The sequence below is a fragment of the Monodelphis domestica genome, chromosome 3, assembly GCF_027887165.1.
Source record: "Monodelphis domestica isolate mMonDom1 chromosome 3, mMonDom1.pri, whole genome shotgun sequence".
Lineage (NCBI taxonomy): Eukaryota > Metazoa > Chordata > Mammalia > Didelphimorphia > Didelphidae > Monodelphis > Monodelphis domestica.
The window spans coordinates 367,999,678-368,023,303 of NC_077229.1; the positions used below are offsets into that span (position 1 = coordinate 367,999,678).

The window sequence follows — 23,626 nt, forward strand, 5'->3', positions numbered from 1 at the left end:
AGTAATTATGCTGAAAACTGGTTAGAAAGAAGAAAGACTGAATCAAGGGAAATCAATCAAAAGGCCAATGCAACAATCTAAATAAAAGGCACTAGAATTTAAAATAGAAAATAAGAAAATTTGACTTTCAGTGGTAGGGGATGAAATGTACGAATGACCTTGGCATCCTTGACATCTGAACAAACTCTAACCACTACACAGTGCCTGCTTCAGCTGTCTTCATGGGTGTTGGAACAATTGTCATCTTCTGATGGTAATAGAGGTGCAATAAAGGAGTATAAAAAGTACAAAAAGCAGTAGTTTAGTCTAAGAAAACAGAAGTGTGTGCTCAAGGAACCATTTTCTATGGTTACTAAGGAACTGATTTTCAATATGCCTGAAAGTATATGGGATACAAAATTCTTAGAAAAACTACAAGAACCTTGTTACTACTAAAAGGGCAAAAGGCAACTTCAAAAATATCAGTAACCACCAACTAATATATACATATTTCTATTAGGAATGATTAGTGAATACCTAGAAAAGAATTAGTAGTGATCATTAAAAGTCAGGTTGCATACACCAAGAAGAGGATATACATTGCAATGACTCATTTCCTTTGGTGACAGAGTTGCAAAATGGTTAAGTTTATGGATTAGAGGATGTTATTGTTTATGTAAATTATATTTTAATTATATTTTCTTTTCCTTAAGAAAAAAATCTAACTTTTTTCTTTCCTACTACAACGCCACCCTTCCAAGAGAAAATGAAAAAGGAAATCTTGGATCAAACCAAATTTCATCATTAACTATCTCCACAAAAGGAAGGGAAAACACACACACTCACTCACACATACACACACACAAACATGTGAAGGTGGAGGTGGAGTGAGGTATATGCGTATAATTCTGAACTCTGAAGCCTTCATCTCTCTATCCAGGTGTTGGTAGCTTGCTTCATCATTAGTCCTCTGGAATCATAATTTTTTTTTTCCCACTACTCAGAGTTCCCAAGTCTTTCAAAGTTATTCACATTTACATTTACAATATTGCTATACAACTCTTCATATTCTGTTCCCTTCATATTGTATCAGCTCATATAAATCTTACCAGGTTTCTCTGAAGACATTTTCATAATCATTTCTTACTTTATAATAGCATTCAATCATATTTAACTATCATAAAATTTCAACTATTCTACAATAGACATTTAATCAGACTACTCTTCTTTGCCACCTTAAAAAGAGCTATAAAATAAAAACTGCTTTGTTTTTATACATCCTTAGAGTTTGTTTTGCTTTAGTTTAAAGCCACCTTAAATCTATCCTTTCTCCTCCTTCTCATACTCTTTTATTTCATTGTAGAGTGAAATGTTTCTCAATCCAGCTGAGTCTTTGTGGTTTTTCTTCTGATCAGTGTGAATGAGAGGTTCTAATAAGTAGGTACTCTCTCTTTCTTCTTTCTCCTGGTTGGTATATATGTCTAGTAGGATACACTACTTATGTAAGATTATTTATCTGAATTTTAATTTCCTTTCCCCTTCTTCCAATCTCTTTCACTTCTCTCTTGAAATTCTTTTTTTTTTTTTAAGATCATCCAATTACTAATATCTACTCCCAGGTCTTCTAAGTCAATTCTCTCTATATCTTCTGATGATGATAGTGTTGAGAAAGGTAACAGGTATCATATCCTCATATAGAATCTAAATAGTTTACTCCTATTAATTAATTAATGTTTAATTTAGTATATGTCTCTTAATATCAAAGCTTTGAACTTCAAAAGCTTTTACATGGTCTGATCTTTTCAAATAAATTTTTACCATTGTAATATTATAATAAGTTTTGATGGGTAAATTATTATTTACTTTAGACATATACCATGCCTTCTGGAGTGTCATATTCCTATTTTTCTACTTATTTAATATGGTATTTGCTAAATTACATATGATCCTAATTAAATTCTCAATACATGAATTCTTACTTTCTGACTGCTTGTTGGCTTACAGTATTTTTCTTTGACCCAGAAACTGGATTTTAGTTATAAAATTCCTAGAAGTTTTCATTTTGTCTTTTAGTCAAAGAGGAAATTAATTATTTTTTCTATCTCTATTTTACTTGCTGGAGCTAAAAGATCTGAGAAGTTTTATTTTCAGAATTCTTATGATGTTAGGTAACTTTTTGTTTTGGTAGTGGTATTTGAGGAGTCCATTGATTTTTTTCTTCCTTTCAGTTGGTTTTTCAAAACCATTGTTAGCCTATGAAAAATCTATTTATTCTAAATTTCAGTCTTTTTAATTTGTTTTAATATTCTGTGTTTTTTGTAAGTTATTAGCTTCTATTTAATCTATTAATCTAATTGAATGCTTGGGAGTTTCTTGCTTTAGCAAGATGTCATACCTTGTGTGAAATTGTTAACTCACTTAATAATTCTTCTACAATTCTCTTTTTTTCTTTTCCATATTTTTGGCCAGAAACCCCATTTCACTTAATTAAAAAAATAACTCTTTAAAAATGTTTGCTTCATGATTTCTAGGAATTATAACTGAAATTGTGCTCAAACTGTGTTTTTACTTTGAGGCTTTGCTTGAGTTATTCTTTTCTTTTAGATTTGTGTCTTGAGCATCATTGTCACCATAATAACTTGTTTATGGTAAGGGTTTTTTTTTTGTTTGTTGTTCATTTTTATAGTCTATTTCTTGATTTCAAGTTCAATGTTAGGTGTTGGCTCTGTGTCCTTTGGGAACAAATAAATGGGATGGTCTTATTGTTTTCTTCTTCACTTGAGTTCTGGATTATTCAGGATTCTAAAACACAAATCATACTGGGAACCTGCATGCTCTTAGTACTTCCAAAGTGGTCAGTTCCAGGGTAAAGTATAACTTTTCTTCCCCTATGTCTAAGGTCTTCAGTTTACTGATCCAATTTTGGGTCTGAGCAAAAGCAAATTGTTGCCTAATTCAGTCACTATTAATTAGTCAGGATGCTCTACTGGTTCAGGGTGGCAGAACTGCAAGGCTCCTCTTTGGTCCAGGATTCTTGCCCTGGTAATTCATATGCAGGGTTCAGATTGAGCTGGAACATTCAACTGTATTCCTCCTCTGACCATGAGAGTCACAATCACATTGCTACTGTTTGCTCCTAAAATTGTTCTTTCAGCTTAGAGTCTCTATTGAACCCTATCTGAGAATGCCCCCTATTCCACAGTTTATTCTCAATCTATTATCCTGATAATTGGTGCAAGGTTCATAAAGTTGCCATTTGTCACCTCTTTCAGTATCAGTGTCCCTATTTTGGGGAAAAAAACCTCTCATTCTAATTTTTTTTATTAGATGAAGACATATAGTCTAGATTCATTGTGGCAAAAATGTGGCATGGGTTCTAGTGTGGCACAGAGGGGACTGCTCTGCTCCCCCTCTACACAGTGCCAAAGGACATTTTTGCATGCCTCTCCCCTTTTTCCAGCCACGCAATGTGAGCCCTTCCTCCCTTAACTGTCTAGGGTAATGCTGGAGAATCAGTCAGCTTGAAGTTGTGGCTTGGGCACATGATCTCAAAAACATTCACCAACACTGGACTAGATACTAGTTAGATGAATTTATAAATTGGTTAAAAGGACAGAACAATAGAATAGTCAATCAGAGTTCAGTATTTCAGAGTATCCTAAGGGTCATTTTTTTGGCCTTCGGTGTTAATTATTTTATAAATTTCTTGAATAAAAACAAAAGGATATATTTATCAAATTGTACATAAAGAAGCTAAGAGGGAAAATAAGACATTAAATATCAGCTTCAGTGCAGGAAAACCTGGAACATTGGGCTCAGTAATATTAAAAGGGGATTTTTTTCATGGGTAGGACGAGCTAACATAATAAAAATCACAATCCTACCCAAATTAACTTACTTAATTAGTGCCATACCCATTAAACTACCAAGAAACCTCTTTACTAAGTTAAAAAATGTTTAAAAGTTCATTTGGAAGAACAAAATAATCAAGAATATTAAGGGAAATATTAGAAAAAATATTGAAAAATATTGAAAAAAATTTGTAAAAGGAAGGTGGCCTTGCAGTATCAGACGTCAAACTATACTATAAAGCAGTGGTCATAAAAACAGTATGGTACTGGCTAAGATACAGAAGGGAGGATTAGTGGAACAGACTTGAGATGAGGGACCTCAGCAAGACAGTCTATGATAAACCCAGAGATCCCAGCTTTGGGGACAAAAATTCACTATTTGACAAAAACTGCTGGGAAAATTGGAAGACAATATGGAAGAGGTTGGGGTTGGATCAACATCTAACACCCTACACAAAGATAAACTCAAAATGGGTGAATGTCTTGAATATAAAGAATGATATCATAAGTAAATTAGGTGAACACAAAATAGTATACTTGTCAGATCTTTGGGAAAGGAAAGATTTTAAGATCAAGCAAGAGTTAGAAAAAGTTACAAAATGTAAAGTAAATAATTTTGGTTACATTAAATTAAAAACTTTTTGTACAAACAAAAACAATACAACTAAAATTAGAAGGAAAGCAACAAATTGGGAAAACATCTTCATAACAAAAACTCTGACAAAGGTCTAATTACTCAAATTTATAAAGATCTTAATCAATTGTACAAAAAAATCAAGACATTCCCCAATTGGGCAAGGGGCATGAATAGGCAATTTTCAGATTAAGAAATCAAAACTATCAATAAACACATGAAAAAAATTCTAAATCTATTGTAATCAGAGAAATGCAAATCAAAACAACGCTGAAGTATCACCTCACACCTAGCAGATTGGCTAACATGACAGCAAAGGAATGTAATAAATGTTGGAAAATTGAGACATCAACGCATTGCTGGTGGAGTGGTGAATTGATCCAACAATTCTGGAAGGCAATTTGAAACTATGCCCAAAGGGAGTTAAAAGACTGCCTTCTCTTTGATCCTGCCATAGTACTACTGGGTTTTTACTACAAAGAGTTAATAAGGAAAAAGACTTGTATGGACACACAATTAGAAAAAATAAAATTAATAATAAAAAATAAAACATAAAGTGAACCCTAAAAAATACCAATAGTTAAATTACTGTTTGTAGCTATCAAGAAAACTATTTTTAAATGTTATTCCCCAAATCTGTCCTGTTCTAAAAATTTAATTTAGAAAAATGAAAAGTATAGAGAAGACAATATATATATTTCACTTCAACTTTCTGTCAATGAATATATTTTCAGGGCTATCTAAACTATTCTTAAAGATATTTCAGAAAGTGAGTATAATGTGATTTTTTCCATTTATAATATTTATTAAATAAATGAAAAACTTGTCCATTTCAAAATTCATGGTATTTTATACTTTTAAGTTAAAAGGATTGTTACTTTAGCTTAGTTTTAAGTACCCTTGATAAATATAACCATTAAGAAATTAAACATGGAATTGAATGAAAAATATAATTTTAAAAAAGGAAAGATATTAATATGATAATGAAAATTGTATTCATGTTATTAAAGATTTTAAAAAAATTTCTCATATAGGAACAAAAAGTTTAGACTGATAACATATATGATTAAAATAAACTATTACAAAGGCTAATGATCAAACATAATTTATTAATAAAATGTTCTTCAATTTTTTATCTGAATACTTGTAATTTATATTGAATTTTAAAATATGTGCACATATATTCCATTAACTCTTTTATATGTAAAGAACAACATTTTAAGGGTTAAAATGCTTCAAAGTGGCACCTTTTCTCATGGAGCTTAGACTTTATTCAACACATAAAGATAATACACATTTTATAATTATGATAAAAACATAAGTACTCATATGAATATGACTAAAGAGAATCACAGAAAAGTAAACAGGACAGAGAAGCATAATAAATTTCATAAGGTTAGCTGCTTTTATCCCAAGATAAAAATATACTACTTGTAACTCCTAAGAACTTGATCACTATTAGACCAGTTAAAAGGAGTACACATAGACAGAGGGAAAGGACATGATTTCAATATGATTGGATGATACCTAAAAATAAAATAAAATCAAGGGATAAAAAATATGAATACAAGGGAAGAAAGGAGAAGTAAGAGATAGAAAAGGGTGAATTATCTCCCATAAAAGAGTCACTGAAGGAGAAGATGGGAAATTAGTGAGTGGAACATATTAACCCTTACTCTCTTTGGAATTTGGTTCAAAGAGTGAAGAGCATATACACTAAGTTAGGCATAGAAATGTCTCTTACCCTTCAGGAAAGTGGGAAGGGAAGAGGATTAGACAGTGATGGTTGGGGGAGGGTGGTAGAAAATAATGCAAATTGGGGTCTGCCTTTGTCAGAAGAAAAAAACATTTGTGAAAGGGCAGGAGGAAAAAAGAGAGCAGTATAAATGAGATAGAGGGAATAGGATAAAAGGTAATACACAAAAATAATGATGTTGAAAAAATTTCAAAAGTCTCAATATAGGCCTCATTTCTCAAATTCATAGAGAAATGTATATTCATTCAAGTCATTCTCCAATTGAGAAATGCAAAGGATGTGAACAGGCAGTTCTGAGGCATAGTAATTAAAGTCCTTTATAGTTATGTGGAAAATGCTCAAAATCACAATTAATTAGAGAAATGAAAATTTAAACACATGTGAAATACCACCCCATACCTATAAGAGTGACCATTAAGACAAAAAAAGAAAAAGATAAAAATTGGAGTGAACGTGGGCATATTGAGACACTACAGAACTGTTGGAAGTGTGATGAGTTGATTTAATCATTCTGGAGAACAATTTGGGAATAGACTCAAAGGACTACAAAACCATACATTTCCTTTGACTCAGCAATAGTAGGTATATATTCTGAAGATAATTTTTAAAAGGAAAATTACCTACTTTACAGAAATATTTATTACAGTTCTTTTGTGGTGGCAAATAATTACAAAGTATATGATTGCAATGGAAAACTCTTGTCCTTCCAGAAATAAAGCAAGAGGATTTTTGAAAAACCAGGAAGGACTTGCATGAACTGACAGAGTGCAATAAGTAGAATCAGGAGAATATTATAAAAAATAACAGCAATAATGTAGGAATAACAACTGTGAAAAACTTATTTTCCACAATACAATGATGCAAGAAAATCCCAGAGGACTCAATGAACAATGTTAGTTGCTTCCAGGGAAATAACTGATGGAGTTTGAATCCAGACAAAAGCATATTGTATTTTACTTTTTTTATTTGGTCTTTGAGTTTTCTTTTACAAAAAAAGATTACTATGTTTTATTTGATGTCACATGCTTGCTTAACATCTCAGTGAGGGAAGGAGGGAGAGAATGTACTACTCAAAAAGACATTTTTATAAAATTAATTTGCTTTCTATGCAGAAGATGGTGAACAGTATTGAAATGCTTTTCACATGGACTGTTAAAACTATGGATAGTCATAAGGTTTAGTTGACTATTCCTCCTCTATTTTTGAAGCACTAAATGAATCAAAAGAACAATATTACGGAAAACTCTCCAGCAAATATCTATAGGATCTTATTCATCTCTGATTTTTGAGGTATGGGTCAAAAGTTAAATTACAGTTATGATAAATACTTAGGAGAGATTTATAGGTCAATTGAACATTTTAATAATAGATATAATATTTCTACCCAGATATATATTTTATAAAGATTATTAGAAAGGGTAGATTATCATTACTCTAAGTAAACTGACCATGTGTTGCCTGACCTGCCAGTCCCTTCCTCTTCCCCCTTACCTGCCTGCTCTGTTCCTGCTTCTTTCAAAAGTCCCCAGATCAGTCCCTGCCCACTCTCTTTTATTGACATTCACAGTCACTGAGCTGACATTTTAAGAATGATGATGGACCAGGTCAGCAATCCAGGAGGTGAAGAATATGAACTTCTTTGACACCAAATCTACCTGTGATCCTTTGGGAGACCAGTCTCCCCAATGGATCATTTAAATATAACTATCTCATAACTCTAAATACCTTTTAGCTAAAAGTACATACAATATTGTATTTTTCTAAGAGGAAGTTACAATAGTTTGAGCTGAGAGTAAAATACAAAAACTGATTGATAGACGCATTGGCAAAATGCCAATTAGGGGTCAGTCCCCTTTGGCATAAGAGTTTACATTCAGAATTAGTATGTTTAACCCCCTTCAGTTCACTTCATTGTAACCCAAAGTTCATTCTTGATCTTTTGATGCAGTGTATGGCTTCTCCAGGTATCTTTAAAGCACCTTCTCCAAAAAGATCCACTTTATTTCTTTTTTTAGGATCCACTTTCTTGATTTGGGGTGTTGGAAAGTTTCTTTTACTGAAATTTATCCACAAAATTTTAAATCTTGGATTTCTAGGATAATAACGGTGTTGACAAAAACCAGAATCACACTGGGATACATGACTGAGTTATTAGGTACATGAAATAATTGTCAAAACAAAAACAAAAACAAACCACCCCCAAAAAATTCCAAATAAAAGAGTAAAAATGAAATTCTGTATAAAAATAATAAGAAATGACAAAATGATAAAAAATAAAATAAAATAATTTACATGTATAAAATTCTGAGTAAAAAATAAAACTGTAACAGGTCCTTGAATCAGTAACAAGGTCAAATTAAAGTTACTTATATCCTAAAAACCTGTAGGACAATAGAAGCAATATAGCACTTTACCCATTTGCAGCCAGGACTACAGAAAATTGCCAAAGTATAAGAGAGAAAGGACTAAGTTTCAGCACCAATTGGGAAAAATCATTCCCTGGCCTGATTTTACCTTCACTGTCAGAGATAAGGGGATCCAGGATGATAGCTAAACTGAGGAACTTGATTAAGAATATTGCATATGGAGTGTGGTGCAAGGAGTCCTGCATCTTAACATATGTCAAGTGCTGCAACCTCAATTTGCACACTAGGTTCAAGTCATTTTGTATTGCCATAGAAGTTCAGCAATCCTTCCTGGATTGAATTTAGTCTATTTTGACCTTGTGCTACTTGGCACTGTGTATTGGCTCTTTTGTTCCCTTCTCTTGGAATCAGACATAATCATTTAAAAAATCTCCATAACATTTACCAATGTATGTCAGGTTTCCATAGTCTAAAGCCTTTTGGGTATGCATATTACTAGGGCTAATAGATACTGTAAATTTATATTGTAAACTGTATCCTTCAAGGAAAAAAAAACATTAATACAGATTTCATGTAATGCAATTATCACCAAGGTTAGGAAATAAAAAAGAAATAAAATATCCTATTACAAACATAAAGAGAAAAAAATAATGAAAAATACCATAATTTCACAGTTCATATTACATGTGACAATGTGTTAGCCAAGAAGAGGCACAATATAAAAGGTGCTCACTCAAAAATGAAATTTATATCCTTCTTAACTTGATCAGAATCCACAGTGTGAGTGTACATAACTTTTTCACCAGGTAAAAGCTTTTAAAAAAAATAGTACGGCAACTAATACAGATTCTAAGAAGTACCCATATCCTTAAAATTATAAGAGCCCATTAATGACATTAGCAAACAAACCCACTACCATGAGGATTCATATGAGGATTTATACTTGATGTAAGACATTTAAAAACCTTTGAAATCATGAATATTTGTCACATAGTCTGCAAATTTAGCCAGTATTTCAACCTTAGAAGAGATGTTTTTAACAAAGTCTATTATTACCATAATTCCAAAATTTGGTAGGAGAGAAATTCAAAAAACTTCTATTATAGTTGATGAAAAGATACATAATAAATCCATTTTGAAGGTACAAGACTTTGCAGGAAAAATCATTCCCTCCTCCTGGATGAAATTATAACCTATCACAGAGTAACTAAGCCACTTGGGCACCTCCCTCCCTCTTGGAATGAAACTGTAACAGTGTAACAGAACTATCTCCAATATGTCCCAACCATTTTCACATGGAGCCAAGGGCTAAAAAGTGAAGATCACTGCAGATATGTCATCCATTACATTTATAATAAATGCAGAGATGTAAAATACAACAATGCCATTTCACTCTACTTCACCTACAAATGAACCCTTACCTCTTGTTACAAACTACTCAGAGGCAAGAAAATAATCAGTCAGAGGCAGGGATGCTCCCAGATACCTGAATATTATTCTGAAAACCCATTAAAATAAATTGAGATTATTAGATAATTAAATTCTCAAAAAGTTTTATACAGGTAGAAACCAATGTTATGGAGTTCATCCATCAGCTCTGTATGACAATTAACAAAGGCAAAAGAATGAAGAAAATGTTGTTGTGGTCTTTGTACAAATATATTCTTCAGTACAATCATGGGGGGTTACAAATTAAGGCAATTTAACAGAATATTAAAATTTTGATAGATTATGAAATGGATTACAGTAAATTACATACATCTTGTGTTTAGAATTATATTACAGAGATTTCTTCATTCTGGGGAGGGGAATGAACTGAAATAGTTAACATCAATAAAGCAATGAGGTCTGCGAAGGCTTAAAATTCACCTCCAGACTCATCAAGAGTCCTTCCCCTCCCAAGTACCATCAGTCATTAAAATCCCTTTGTCCACACCTCTGGGGTCCCCCATACTGAGGGGAGTTCCCATGCGGAGTACAGATGTTGGGTTGTGGGTTCTGATTTCCCTCATTTGTATAACTATTCCTCCTATTATTATCATTATTCTTGAAATTTCTATTTCTATTTTCCTGATTTCTCTTCTTACAATTCATAATTATATTACCCAATTTTCCACAAAAATAACATATTAGTGTTTTTGTTTTTTGTTTTTGTGTATTCTTGTAAGGGATCTATGACCTCTCCTTGCTTTACCTTTCCAACTATTTCAGTTAATCTTTCATTTTCTTCCTCAATGTCTCTACTAAAGTAGCATTCTCTTTATCCTTCTCACTCTGTTTAGCAGTCAATTCATTTATTTCCTTCCTGAATGCTTCCACTAAATCAGGACTCTCCTTCTTCTTTTCCTTATTCCCTTCAAAAGCATAAACTGCCATTCTTTTCAATTCCTCAAAGTCCATAGTAGGTCAATTTGAACAGCTAGCCATAAAATAATTCCTAAATATCTTACAACTATTTTTCACAAATTGCATTCTGATTGTCTAACATCTCTTTCCCTATAAAGATCAAACTCCATATAACATCCTCCCAGCTCAATAAATCTATCCATAAATTGGGAAGGGTTCTCATTATCTTGTTGATTAAGATTTCAAATTGGGTCCATGTACCAGGCTTATCATAACAGGCTCTCATAGATTTTAGATGAGCATTTCTAACCAGGCATAGTTGTAAGCAATTTTACCCTGAATTTGGGTCCTATTTGGGATTTTCAGTTGGCCAACGAGTTTTTCCCCCCTCCTTGGGCCTGATTAGCAAGAGTAAGAATCTTATCCCTTCCCCTTTCTGTTAGCAAGGCCCAGAGAAAACCTTCTACATCAACCCATGTGGGGTTATATGTATGAAAATATTTTCTCAACCCTATTTATTAACAATATAGTCTCAGTTTCAAATGAAGGCAGTTTTTCTTTGAATCTCTCAATGTCTAGTGGAGAGGAAGTAATGTTTACTAAATCTCCACATCTCTTATATATAGGTATATCTCTTAGAGAGACAAGACCTTTATTTGCATCATCTGTGGTAACTGCTGCTTGACCTGTGTTGTGGAGTTCAATGGAAAAAATTGCAGAGAGGCTAATAGGGGAAAGGGGTGGGGTGGTGGAATGGAGCTGGTCAGGTGGTGGGGAAACAGGATGAAAAGATCAGGGGCAGGGCTGGAGGCGTGATGGAGAGGAACAGAGGAGGGACTGGGGACAGGATGGAGAGGAATGAGGGTTTTGTTGGGGGTGAGATAGAGAGGAGGGGGGTTATACCTGATATAGGGTGTAGAGGAGTAGGATGGAAGTAGTCTAGAGGAGTCATAGTAAGGTGGGTAAGAAGTAGGTAAGTAGGTAAGAAGAAAAGGATTGAAGTACAGATGGGGATAGGGGATATGGGCAGGCACTGGGTAGTGGTGGGGTGTTAAGGGAGGTTAGAGAGGTAGATTGGGGGAAAAGGGGATGGGATGAGTAGGGGATTCATGCAGTCTGAGAGGGAGAGGAGCTGAGGTGTTCAACTCATGGTTTGGGTCAGTATGAGGAGAAACCTCCTCATAGGCCAGGTGGGATGATAGAGTGTGTTTCTTGCTAGATTTCACTGAAGGAGTTAAGCTGGAATGGTTTGATTCCAAAGAAAGAATGGTTTCCTCACTGGAGGGAATGGTCAATTTATCAACATGATATGCCTACAAGAACCAGTATTTAAAATCCATGGACTCTTTCTTTTAAATGCCTAACTTCACATCTTTTAAGCTGTTGAAGTCAAAAGAGTCATATTTTGGCTAGGTAAGAGATATGTCCATCCATGCCTTAAAAAGCTTCCTAGCTTCTTTCTTTGTCATTCAATTCTTTTTAGGCAAATTAGGATCACTCCAGGAATTAAAAAAGTTTATTCAGAGGTGAATCAGAAGGAATATTTCCTGATTTCCCTTGATGTATTGTAGTATTTCCCATATTGTCTAGTTTGTATGTCCTATTTAAGCTAGTTTGAGTATTGCTAAATGGTCAGCTTAAACCATGAAAAGTTCCTAAAACATAAAAAAATGGAGACACAAATTGCTTCAATGTTATTGTTGAAGACAATAAGTGGAGGTATAAAACAAAAAGCTAATGTAAGGAAACAGTAATTGTTGTATCTCAATAGTATCAATAATGAATGTGTAATTAGTGTAATAATTGTTATTAATAATCAATAACAATATGCATTCATTATAATTATTGATGATGTCATTTATAATTAATAACATGCATTTATTATAATCATTATTGACAATAATCAATAACAATAAACAACCATAAACAAGTATCAATCATCTATAAAAATCATTAGCTATTAATAGTGACTAATAATAGTTTTTCAAAATTAATAATTATTATTGATATTAATACTATTGTGTTCTAAAATTATTTCTTAATATTGCATGTAATTAATTTGATTTAATGTTGGATTTGTTCAATAAATTTGGTTTTAATTTAAATTCAATATTAATAATATTTCCTATTAATAATCCTTTTATTTAAATGTATTCAATTTAACCTCATTATTTTAGATTACTAGTAGGAATAACAATGGAATTCTTTTTATTTTCCTGCAGTTTTAATTCTTGACAGCAGGTGGCACTATAAATGCTTGTGGGGTGGAAGGCACTTGAGGTTATGCCTTTATTTAAAAGGAGTCACATAAAGGAAGAGAAAGGAAAAAAAAATATTCTGGCTTTTGATATGCTAAAGCTAAAGAAGGCAGGCAGTCTGCAAGGAAAGTTTGAGGGTGGTATAGGGAGAGAGAAAATTCAAAAAAGGACTTCCTTGTAAAAATGCAGTTTCCCATCCCCCAGAGGTTAGTCAGTGGCCACATGTTTTCAACATGGGGGAGCAGAGAGCTTCTAACCCTAGTCCACAGCCTGGAAGGACCCCCAGAATTAATTTATGGGGTTTCCCCATCTTCCCCTGCACTGTGAGAAGGGGAAATAGAACCCTTTTAGCTGTGGAAAGTAGAAGAGCAGGAGTTCCTATTGGGTCCTTAAACCCACCAGTTTATAAAAGGAAAATTGTAGTCTGAAGGAAAGTGCAGAGGAGGGGAAGGGAAGAAAGAAAATAATTCCAAAAAGCACTTCCTCTTAGCCCAGTTCTAAGAACTGTTTGAGGGGGGGAAGGGGTAAAGGGAAAAAATGGAATTGAATCCCTTCCCCTCTCCCAGAGTGAACAGTCATATGTTTCTTTCAAAAGTTGGGGGACACTGGTAACTTCGAGGGACCTGCTGAATCAGTGCTATTTTTTTTAACACTCTGCTCCAGCCCCTCACTTGCTAGAATCAAAAGTTGAAGGGGGGTCTTACACCAATTCCTAGGGGGCCACCTCTGTGTATTTTTCCCCCAGTTGGGCAAGGCCTATGCTGTGCCAAGTGCAGTGGGAGGGCTTTGCATCAAGAGTCCCAGAAGCTGGGCTTGAAAAGTCAGGACCGGGTCCCATTTGTGCAAAAGGCATCCTTTCCCTTCTCTACTGCCCCAGGGAGCCCCTAACTCTAATCCACAGCCTAGAAGGACACCCATGATTAATTTAAGGGGTGTCTCCACACTCACTCAGCACAGCACCTGGCTGGGCAAAGCAGCAGTAGGAGCTCACAGTTTCTCATACCTGGGGAAGTCAGGGGTTGGGCTAGGCTGGGTTCCTGTGCTCTGGCTGGGACTCTACTGACCCACCCTGGGCTAAAGTAACAGAAAGGGGGTGGGGAAACACATGGGAGGGACTTTTCTTACCAATTGATCTGGGGAGGAGCTTTAGACAGTTCTGCTTCTCTTTCTTTGCCAGTTTTGTGTATGCAGGCAGGTGAGCAACTGAAGTCTTTTCTATCCTTAAGTTTATCTAAGCACTCATTCAAAACTTCTCAGAAGAAAATTAAACATCTTTAAAAAATCCCTGACTAATGATTGCCAACTGCAATAATTGAAATTATATATATATATACATATATATATATATATATATACATATATATATACATACATATATATATTATAAAGTTTATTAGAAAGGGTAGACAATAATTCCTCTAACTAACCTGACCACATGTTGCCTGGCCTGCTAGTCCCTTCCTCTTCCCCCTTAAGTGCTTACTCTGTTCCTGCTTCTTCCAAAAGCCCTCAGGTCACTCCTTGCCCACTTTCTTTTACTGTCCTTCACAGATGCTGAGCTGACATTTTAAGAATGTTGACGGACCAGGTCAGCAATCCAGGAGGGGGAGGGTATGAACTTCCTTGACACAACATCTAGATAAAATGGGCACAAGTATTATAGAACAACTAGGGCTTTGAACTATTATAGAACTCCAGAAAAATGGAAAGAATATGAACTTTTCATTTTTGAATTATGTCTGTCCAAGTTACACTGTCCTAATTTTTATTCACTGTCCCCATTTCCTGCCTTCATTGCTTTTGAATAGTCTTATTCTATCATAGAAATTTCTTCTTTCCTCCTTTCTACCTCTTGATTTCTAAGACTTCCTTATATCCTTATATCTCAATTTTTGAAAGCCTTACTCTTCCTCAGTTGCTAATGGCTTTGTTTTTGAGATTATGTCCCATCATACATTATATTTTGCATAAATCAGATATGTACCTACTTACTTACCTGTTTTGTTCCCTATCAGTATGTGATATATCCCTAGCAAAAAATTTAGAAGTCACTATTAACTAACTGCATCTTTTCACTTTTTCTTCATATTCTGAAGCTACAAGTAGAGCATTTGGGGGGCCTTCCTTTCATATCATTCTTGACTTGTGATAATTCTATTTTTTCTTTATATCAAATTATTAAACTTCCAGCCCTCATTTGTCCATTTGTACAGTCTTTCCCAGATATACACACTAACAAATTTATTCAAAGAATGCTTATCCAAAATTTATTGAAATATGGAAAATGGCTATCTGTCCTTCCACTTTGGTATTTTTATGCATTGTATTTTTATTCCAGTTTCTTTTATAAACCATTGGAATAATAGAAAATAAAATGAAGAATTAAAACACATGAGACAATTATAGTGGAAGAAAACCTAGTGTGGTATTAAAGAATATTGCTTTAAATCTTACATCTGCTACTTTCTTATTCTATAATCTTGGGAATATTTCTAAGATAAAAATAAAGTAGTTAGCATAGATGATCTCTTAATTATTCTTCTAATATTAATTTCTATGATTCTTATTTGATTAAAAAAAAAGAGAATAAAGGTAGCAGCAGGAAATCTTCTTTTAACTTTCTCTCTCCAGCATTTAACACAGTGGTTAGCACTTACTAAGCACTTCATCAATGTGTGTTAACTGTTGAATGAAGGGAAGTGGAAAAGTAAACTTGGAGATTGGAGTCTAGTCTGGTTAAATAAATTAAGATTCCTTTGAAGAGTTGCCATTTCAATTGAGTGTAGAATAATTACAAGAAACTCTACCAGTTTAGTTGAACATTTCATAATTAATGACACAAATGGCAAAATAAAACTTCCAAGATGAATCTATGAGGCATTTTTAATAAATCCTAAGGAAGATACTGAAGAGCAAAGAACTATAATCTGTGTTTTTCTCATTGCCACCTTTAAAGGTAAAGGATGAAGATGAGAATAATTAACTAGGAAAATGGATAGTTGTCTAAAAAGGTAGTATACAAGAATAGGATATGGACAACATATTATTAACAGGATAGCATCTTATAAAGTAAGGTTGAGAAATTCCTATCCAGAAAAGGAATAAAGTGTATTTAACAGAGCCTGGCAAACTTATATTTATTAGGTGTCATACAAAGCTAATTAAAAGAACTTGAAACTAAAAAGGATAGGAGAAGGAAAAGACTAAGCATATATTCCAAAGAAGATACCTTAAAGAGTTGCCAGAAATAAGTAAGCAAAACAGCATCCAAGTCACCTAGAAATTTACAGACGGAAATATCTAAACAAGAAACAAGTTGAAGCTGCTAGTTGACCTGCTTGTTAGAGAACTCTAGGTCTAGAGTGAGGGAGACTTGAAGTCAGATCTGGACTCAATTCACTTAATCTGTTAGCCTCAGTTTCCTCAACTTTGAAATGAAAATAATAATAGCTCTTTTCTCCTAATGTTGTTGTATCAAATAAGATAATATTTATGAATTTCTTTTTGTGATTGATAGGTATTTAATGAATGCTTATTCTTTATCCCTAGTAAAATCCCTCACCTTAGATGTACATTTTTATGCCCCAAGTTTCAAAATAGAAAGGTGATGTGAAAGGGAATTCTTTATTCTACTTGTCTATTTTGAGTTAACACTTTATTAGCCAACAAATAAGAGAATTCATAAGGCACTTACTTGAAGAAGTAAGAGAATTAGGAAGTCATTTGCTAAAATATGTGAAAACTCCAGAAATCAAAACACCCCTACTTAACACTAAGTAAGTGTACCCAAGTCATTTGCTAAAGTGGGTGATAACTCAATCAGTCAGAAACATGTTAATCCTATGATAAAAGTTGATACCTTCAGAAGCCTATGATATAAGGTTGACACATTCAGAGGTGAGAAGTGGATCTCATACACACTGTTCTCCCTGGGCAGTGATAGACAATTTGGAAGCTGTGACTGACCCCTGTGAAGAGAAGAAGGGTCAAGAAGTCACTATAAAAGCCCTGAACTCCTTTGGATGGAGAGTCTTCTGTAAGCAATCTTCTGGTCCTTGTTGTCTTTGGTAGTCATCTTTGACTGGTCACCTGCCTCTTGGAAGTAACTTGGAAATTGGCTGCCTCTTGGGTGATCGAGTAGCTGACCTTCCTTTCCTGGTGTCTAGAGAGAGATTAGTTTCAGAGAGGCCTTTCCTTCTTGGAGGAGGCCCAGTGGGTGGAACTCAGGTTGCATTGATGGATGGTTAATAAGTCCTGCTGGGCTGAACCAAGCACTTACACAATATTTAGTATGATAGGGTAAATGTCTTCTCTACCCTCTTTTTGTATTTCTCTATTTTCATTTTTCCACCCTTTTTGTAAATAAAAGCTATTAAAAGTAATTTTGACGTGAGCTATTATATTTAAATTGGCGACCACAAGATTATTTTAGAATCCTCACATATTTAGTCAGACCCTTAATTTAATTCATTACAGGGACCTGGTAGAAACAGCAGATGGCCCAGGCAACAGAAAACCTTGGAGAAGCACTGCTCCCTCAGCTCCTTAGTCTGGATCTGGGAATAAGACCATATTCCCTCTGTTTCTGAAGGGGTACTGGGCTATTCTGCCTAGGGAGGATCTACACTTACTTACCTTTGACCAATTCAGACAGTGTCAGTGCCTATATAATCACATGCTGAATCCATAATTCCTATTAATGTTGAAGTTAAGTTTGGTAACTGCAAAGAAGCCACATGAATCAAGAAGGTACCACATGAGAAGAAATATATTCAGTTCCCCTATAACTATCTCATCTGCAAAGTGACTTCTTAGTGGATAGCTTGTCCTCAGTGCACTTGTAAAAGAATCACTAGCCTGTACACTCAGGGCTTCAAGAACTGCATTCTAGAGCTGTACCCCAAAATGTCAATATCAACTGAGGCCACTGCAAGAATACTTTTCTGTGGATTGAATGTATGAGTTGAACCCTGCATTGTCCTGACTTCAAGAAAATATCATCTGTTGGGAGAAGATATCCCAAGAAGAGATGCATTTGCTTCCTTCTACTTCGGCTATTACTGGATTTTAATGGCATGGGTTTAACATTTAGCACATTGAAACATGACCAACAGTATGGGAGTATCTTTGCAGATTGTTCTTTTGTTATCCTGCTGGCCATGCTTTGTCTGGTTCAGGCTTTCTACTGAGTCTTTATGAAGGTATCAACTGAGACATGACTCTTTCAGAATAGGTATTATGGAAGGACCCAGTCCCTAGGGGGTTAAGCAGAAAACAGAATCCATAATATGGACTAAAGACATCCTGGGCATTTATTATCTGAGTTTGACTTTCACATGGAACAAAGAAAACCTGATCTCAAAGCTCACAGGGGGAAGGTAGGATTACAATTGGATATTTAAACCTAGCAACTGCACACACACACACACACACACACACACACACACACACACACACACACACACAAACATGCCCTCACACACACACAAATTATTTTGAGCAAACAGTCCATAGAACTTCAAGCCTTGTGATTTTCACAGAAACTGAGAACCAGGGTGCAGAAGCATTTGGGACATTCCACTCTATCAAAAGAGGTTGGGCAATAGTTCCTGGTTCTCTAGACAGTTGCTAACCTCATTTCCTTTGAATCTAGGTCAGGGGACTGGGTTAAGGGGTCTCTACAGAAAAGGAGAGCTCAGGTATATTACAAAAGTATATTCATTCATCATACAATTTCCACAAAAGTCAGCCACTCCTTCCATAACTCTTCTTGAGCCCTAAGGTGATCGACTAATTTCCTGGACTTCTTTAGTGGGGACAGTGCCACTACAGAGAGGAATGGGAAGGCCCCTGTTTCCATGAGAGAAGCCAGGCTGTTGCTTTCTTTTTCTGTAAGGGAAAGAGATGGGAAGGTCCTAGATCCTCAAAAACAAAGAAAGTGGGCCTCTGCTGGTTGCTTAGTCTTATATATATATATATATATATATATATATATATATATATATATATATATATATATATATATATATATATATATATATATATATATATATATATATATATACATAATTTTAAAAATTATTTTTTTCCAAATTACATATGAATCCAATTTTCCAATATTCATTTTTTAAGATGTTGCAATTCATATTCTCTCTTTTTCCCTACCCCCGTCTACTCCCTAAGAAAGCTGGGAATATAACATAGCCTGGGCATATATTATCATATAATATATATTTCCATGTTAATTGTGTTGTGAAAGAAGACACATTGCTAGTGAAAAAAAAATTATGTCAGAATTACATAGAGTATTTAAAATTTCAATTTGAATTCAGACTCTATTCCTTCTATGATGGTGCATATCCTTTTTTGGTTATGAGTCTCAGAGTTATCCTTGATGATTGTTGATAATTAAGTCATTTATAGTTGATCACTATACATTATTGTTGCTACTGTCTAAAACATTCTATTTCTGCTCACTTGTTAATTTCCCCTCATGTAAGTTTTTCTAGGTCTTTTGTGATCATCTTGTTTGTCATTTCTTATGACACAATTAGCCTAGTCTCTTCTGAGGCTAATTGTGGAATAGGTGGAATAGGACACCAAGCATTCCCAAGATATGGAAAATGTTAATAGCTCTTTTTGTTCCTCCATCCTCTTCTCAGGGGGCAATTCTTGTCCCTCAAACATTCTAGGACAAGGTTGGGACTGGGAAACCCAGGAAGTCCAGTTCCCTTTTGCAACCCCCCACTCAGTGCCTTGTGATTGATATTGCACTTCACCAGGGAGTAATTCTAACTTGGTGACCCTCTTGGCCTCCTCCCCTTTTCCCTTTACATGTCCTGTGGGTGTGGGGCAAGATACTGCTCTATTCAGTACCAACAGAACTGATGCCTATATAACTATTTAATATAGGATAAGTTCCCCAAACTGTGCTCCTGCTCTACAAGTTCTTCCTCTCTTGCAGATTGGGGCTGGTTTGTCTGTCTTTGAAGATCAGTGGCCCAACCAATGCTTGTAAATAAATGTATTTGTCACTCCAAAAAAACACCCAAAAAAGTTTTAATGAAAGGAAGCAAATTTAACTTTACTTGCATCTCTGACATTTGGTAGGATAAAACTTATGCCTGAATCATGGTTCTGGATTGGCATACATTATTTAAATGAAATGGTGAACATAAAATACTGTAGGGTAGTGATGATGAACCTTTTAGAGAAGAAATGCCAAGCCTCACCCCCACCCCACCTCCCAGACAAAGTGTCATGCCTGATCCACCCAGACACCAAGTGCCATGCCTCTCCACCTTGGCCCTCATGGCCCTACCCCAGACAAGGGAGGAAGAGGAAATGCTCCCATTGGGCTGTTGAGGTGGGTGAAGTGAGGAATAACCTCAGGTACATGGAGAGGGAGAGGGGAACAGTTCTGCCCTGATTCTCTGTGGTTTTCTAGTAATGAACTCTGTGGGGCAACTTACGGCATACCCAAGGAGAGAGCTCTGTGTGCCCTTTTTGGCATAAGTGCCATAGGTTTGCCATCACTGGTATTGGGCATCATTGTATATAATGAAGGAATATTAATGCAAGTTTCCCAGAATGAGAAAAAGCTTCATAGAATATTTAGACAAAATTCAACCCAAAGTTGTCACTTAAGGATATTAGGGATTTCCTTGACAGAAAAAGCAAATAAGTGAATAGTTTCAAAAACAAATTACAAACTTGAAACTCAAGTGAAATATATTGATAGGGGAATTTAATAATATAACCATCTTCTGGCACTTTATGTCATAAGCAGAACATCTTATATTATTTATTAGCCTCAATAATACTTGGATTTTTCAAAATCTGGAGAAATCAGCAAAAGACAATTGCATATGATTCTTACTTAGAAAAACGAACCCCTTGTTATAGGGGCAATGTTGAAAATCTTGAATTTGTGGTAGAGGAGAATAATAAATCTGGGCATATTTCCATATACAACATTCATTTTTAGATGATAATTTATAGAGATTAAGAGAAAATATAACATTTTATGAACTAAAATTTTCTAAATATAGTTGGCTCAGGAGGTATGGGAGATGCTCAATGAAAAAAAATTCTGTATTATTAAAAGGACACAATTCCAATGAAGTTAAGATTCTGCAATTTTTCTGATTACCTATCACAGAGTTTTAACCAACAACTTATAATGTTTGTTTCTTTGTTTTAAAATGTTAATGATGGAACAAAGTTCAGGTAACAAAAATGAACAAATCTCTATTGTCTGGTCTTTTAAAAAGTATCATAGGAATTCTAAAATTTATAATGTGCTAAAGCTGGCAAGAGAAGAAAATATTATAAAAAGAAATGTTTTTGAATTTTTAGCAATATTCAAGAAAAAGAAGAATAAAAAATTGAATAATCCCAAGATTGTAAAGATGTAAAAGTGGTATTTGACTGCAGACAGAAGATAGAATTATTCAATTCTTTGTTTCTCTTCTCTAAAATGAATGGTCTTTTAAATGGAAATAATAAAATAATAAATATTAAGTTACACAAGACAAATGAGGAACTAATGAGAACAGTTAGTTTGTTTCCCTTTATGAATTCAAAGCAGCTGGCCTAAAGGAATCAGATGTTTTATCTTGCTTCCATCTCTTTCTTATTCCTAATTTCACCTGATAAAAATATCCTCTCCTCTTTACCCGCCTTCATCCTTAGTCTTACATAAATTAGTAGCACTTATATTTGATAAGGTGAACCCTCCTAGATGGACAGTAAGCCTATATTCTTCAGCTCATTGACTTTTTAATATCCCTGCTATCGCATATCTTAAATATATTACTTGTAATGGCTATTTCCTTATTCCCTACAAACATGAACACATCTCAATTCTTTAAAAAAATATTCACTTGGCAAATACTATCAACAAAGCAATGGGTTCAAATCAAGAAAACATCTAATGCCCAGTGGACTTACGCATCGGCTATGGGGGGTGGGGAGGAGGAAAAGAAAATGATCTATGTCTAACGAATAATGCTTGGAAATGATCAAATAAAATATATTAAAAAAAATATTCACTTGATCCATGCATCACTTCTAGTTAGTACTCTAAAACTTCATCCACTTGTTGGCTAAACTCCTTGAAAATGCCTCTTGAAATAGATGCTACCATTTCCTTCCCTCACACTCCCTTTACTTTTTTTTAGAGGTTTCTGCTCTCATCATTCATCTAACTCTGCCTTATCAACAGTTATCAGTGATCTTTTATTTGCCAAAATTGGTAGCCTTTTTCAATCTTCATTCTTCTAGGCCACATGAAGTCTTTTATGTTGTCAATTACCCTCTTAATCCCTGATTTTGTACTTAATGCTCTCTTTTTTCTAGGTCAATGATGGCAAATCTTTTAAAGAAGGAGTGCTGTGCCCTGTCCTCACCCCTCAGACCAAGTGCTGTGCCTGACCCCCCCCCAGACCAAGTCCCATACCCCTCACCCCCACCCAGTGCCAGGGTCACCCTAACCCCCCTTATCCCATAAAGGGGAGCAAAAAGAGTTCCCATTGGGCTAGTTGGTGGAGAGGGTTCATATGAGGAATATCAGCAGAGAATGTTGAGAATGGTAGGGTAATGGCCCAGATCACTCTGAAACCCTCCAGGCCTGCCACATGTAAGTTGCTCACTTTACCCACTTTGTGTTCCCATTGGGCAGCTGGGCACAGAGGCAGATGATATGAAAAATTATCATCAGGCATGGTGGAGAGGAGAAGGGATCAGCTTTTCCTGAATCCTTCTGCCTTTCTATTAATGAACTCTGGGGGTGGGGGGTGGGGCGGAGAGATAGGGCAGCCAAGTGCCCACAGAGAACACTCTGCATGCTATCTTTGGCACTTATTCCATAGATTTGCCATCACTGGTGTAGGTTTTAATGATCTTTCCTAATATAATTCCAACCTGTTGAAGAACTGACCAACAATCTAGGTCGCACCCACTAGACTGAGGTATCCACAGAGTCTTTGTCCTATACTTTCTTTTGTACATATAGATCTATTTTCTAGACCTAATGAGTCTTCTGACTTCCTGTTATCTTTTCAGCTAACTATTAAACATTTTAAAGTGGATATACCATAGGAATCTTGAACTCAAAATAAAAACTACCCTCCTTCTCCCAATCACCCTAAGACACACTTTAGGTGTTATCTTTGATTCTTTCCTTTTTTACATGTTCTTAATATCCAATCAATGGCTTGTCCTATCCTTTGTAACTTTTACTATGTCTTATATTTGCCCCATCCTATCCTCTAATACTAACATCAATCTATTATAGATCATCATTACCTCATGACGAGACTATTAAAATAGCCTTTTGGTGGTCTGCTTGCCTCAACCCTGTCCATATTCCAATTCATCCTTTACTGCATCTAACAAAATGATCTTCCTAAAATGCAGGCCTGACCAGATCATCA

General features: G+C 34.9%; 1 pseudogene; it reads left to right on the forward strand.

Annotated features, from left to right (window-relative positions):
* The first annotated feature begins 153 nt into the window (after positions 1–153).
* LOC130458117 (type 1 phosphatidylinositol 4,5-bisphosphate 4-phosphatase-like) lies at positions 154–18,379 on the forward strand (annotated as a pseudogene).
* The last annotated feature ends 5,247 nt before the right edge of the window (positions 18,380–23,626 follow it).